Source organism: Elephas maximus, chromosome 20 (genome assembly GCF_024166365.1).
Source record: "Elephas maximus indicus isolate mEleMax1 chromosome 20, mEleMax1 primary haplotype, whole genome shotgun sequence".
NCBI lineage: Eukaryota > Metazoa > Chordata > Mammalia > Proboscidea > Elephantidae > Elephas > Elephas maximus.
The window spans coordinates 23503391-23506887 of record NC_064838.1 but is presented as its reverse complement, the minus strand read 5'-3'; positions in this window follow the sequence as shown (position 1 = coordinate 23506887).

Sequence of the window (3497 nt, the reverse complement as noted above, 5' to 3'; positions counted from 1 at the left end):
ATAAAGAAAACACCGGTGACACAAGGTAAGCAGCATTCTGTAGAATAATCAAGTTCTTCATCATCGTGAAGACTGTACCTCAGGATAATAATCAGCTCTTTTCGTATTACTTTCACAGCAACGGAGATGGCTTGGTTGATTTCTATAGGCTTTTTTTTGGTAACAAAGCTCTGCACACATTTTTAACCATAAACTTACCTCTATCTAATAGCACAGAATGTAAACTTGGGATAAAGTGACAAAATGAATGCATCTTCATAAAGTGAAGCAATCCAAAAATGTCTTAAATTGCTAGCTTCCAATCAATCAAACAAGATATATTTTAATGAATGATCAAGTATTTGCTAAACACCTGTTCTATACCAAAATAAGAACCCAGAAATATGACAAAGTTCATTCTTATTCCACTTGAGACATTGCAATACCTAAGTAATAATAATAATAAAATTATGTAAATGGCCTTAATGATAGAGATCAGTCTAGACATGCATGAAGGAATAAGGGGACTGTTACAGGAGTTTGACTTGTTTTAAAACACCGATCCCATCATATTATTCCTCTACTCAAAAATCTAAAATGTCTCCACATGGTGAACAAGAGGAAATTCACATTTTTTGACTTCTTAATAAAAGCCATCAGTCACCATGTTCAGCTTTACTCATTGCCACCCACAGACATGAAACCTGAGTGGGACTGTTCCAAAGATTGGCTTGAAAAGGACCCCAGCTCATGCCAGCTTCCCAGAATCACTGTAACTCTACATGACTCATATTGGCTCTTAATTGTGTATAGCTTAGTTGTAGCTATGTTTCTTTCACTATTATTAATAATAAAGATGAGAATAATAATGGCTAACATTTATTGAGAGTTTATTACATGTTCAGCATAGTGCTAATGTTTGGTATATGCTACCACCTAATTCACACCTCACCAAAAACCTGTCATACAAATACCATTATTATTTTCATTTTACACATAAGATAATGAGTCACCAAGAGGTTAAGTAAACTGTCTAAAATCCCATAACCTGTTGCCATTGAGTTGATTCCGACTCATAGCGATCCTATAGGACAGAGTAGCACTGCCCCACAGTGTTTCCAAGGAGCGCCTGGTGGATTCGAACTGCCAACCTTTTGGTTAGCAGCTGTAGCACTTAGCCACAATGCCACCAGGGTTTCCCTGTCTAAAATAGCAGTAAGTAAATCTAAGATTTTAATATGAGATAGTTTGATTCCATATCATGTGCTCTTGATCAGTGCCTAGAGTCCACTAAGAGAATATACACTTATAAAAAGGTAGGGGTGTTCAGATAATTCATGTATCTCTCATAGTGAAGACCACAGACTCCACCCAAAGTTGTTGTTGTTGTTGTTAGGTGCCATCCAGGTTCCAACTCATAGTGACCCAATGCACAACAGAACAAAACACTGCCTGGTCCTACACCATTCTCATAATGCTTGAGCCCATTGTTGCAGCTGCTGTGTCAATCCATTTCATTGAAAGTCTTCCTCTTTTTCACTGAACCTCCACCAAGCACGATATTCTTCTCCAGGGACTGATCCCTCCTGATAACATGTCCAAAGTATGAGAGACATAGTCTTGCCACTCTCGCTTCTAAGAAGCATTCTGGTTGTACTTCTTCCAAGAGAGATTTGTTCATTCTTCTGGAACTCCATAGCGTAGTCAACATTCTTTGCCAACACCACAATTCAAAGGTGTCAATTCTTCTTCGGTCTTCCTTATCCATTGTCCAGCTTTTACACGCATATGATGCAATTGAAAACACCAAGGCTTAGTCTTCAAGGTGACACCTTTGCTTTTCAACACTTGAAAGAGGTCTTTTGCATCCAATTTGCCCAATGCCAATGTGTCTTTTGATCTCTTGACTGCTGCTTCCATGGGTGTTGATTGTGGAAAGTAAAATAAAATCCTTGTCAACCTCGATCTTTTCTCTGTTTACCATATCCACCCAAAAAGTAGGACACGAATAATTATTGAATGAATGGGCCAGTGAAGGATGGATGGAGAGAACACTGACAGCACAAATTAATTCAGGGAAGAGATCTGAGATTTTTCTCAAAGAGATGCTGAATGGAGAATATCTTGAGAGAAGGACAGGATTTGAAAGTGAATGAATATGAGAGAGAGAAGCAGCAGGAGGGTAGAAAATGTCTTCAGAGCTGTAACCCTGGGATACTGGAGCAATGGTGAAAAGTTGGAAAGAGGAGAAAGTTTCTAGACACTGCCAAAACTTTGGTTTTGGTCATGCTTTGACATGGATGAGATATTCACATGGAAATATCAGGTAATAATAAAGCTGCTAATGTGGGAGTTTGAAGAATTGAGCCTGAGGGTCTTGTTTTATGTGTGTTCACGTGTTGTCCAGCTGCTGCTGTGAAAGGGTACTCAATCAAGAGTATGGGTGTGTTACAGAGTTTCTCTTTGGAGTTATGGAAAATTTTTAGAAACAGATGCTGGTGATAGTTGTACAACATTGTGAATATAATTAAGGCCACTGAATTGTATAGTTAAGAATGGTTAAAATGGAACACTTTATGTTATATATATTTTTACCACAATAAAAAAAATTTAAAAAGATTGTGGGTATGGGGAGAAAAGGAGAACATCCATGTTTTAGGAGTCAGAAAAAAAGAACCATAAAATAATTGAAGAAAAAATACCAAAAAGATAGATTAGAAGGGTATAGTGTCGTGAGCATTACAGTAGAAAAGTGGTGGTTAACAATATAATTTAAATGAAAGTCTTTGAACCCCAAAAAATTGTCATTGTTGACTTTGGTAAGAGAAGAGTTGGTAGAGTTTTGGTTTTAGAAATCATATTGTATTAAGGATGGGATTATTGAAAAATAAAATTAAAAATTAATAAACTATTATTAAGCTCTTAGAAGGTACCAAGCACATAGCTTAGCAGCCTATATAGGTTAACTCATTGAATCTATACAAAAACAAGCCTCTATTCTGACATTGTAATTATGCTCACCTTATTTTTTTTTAAGAATGATGAAATTGGGGTTTAGGGAGGCAAAAATAAGGTGCTGAGTCCCAAGGCCTGGGAGTGAAATATCAGAGACTCAAACCTGGATCTCTCTGATTCATACATGCTTTCTTGAATAGTTTGCAGATATGAAAAATGTACCAGAAGAGATAGCAAGGTCCTGAGAAGGCACTTAGGTAATATAGAAGACAGACCAACACAGAAGCAAGCACAGAATGGAGATGAGAGCTCATAAGGGTGAATACGAAATCCTTTAAAATTTAAGAAGCAGAGAAACCAGCAAAGGTTATCTTTACAGGTGAGAAAAAACAACTTTTCTTCTGAGAAAAATCAAAGTAAGAAAAATGAACTGTAACGACTTCTATGTTCCACAACTTTCTTAAACTGTGTCACTTTGTCTTTATTTTTATAACCAGGCCTACTACTTAGATTTGATTCCAAGGCCAGTTTTCACACACAAAAAATTTTGTTCTTATTGCTCT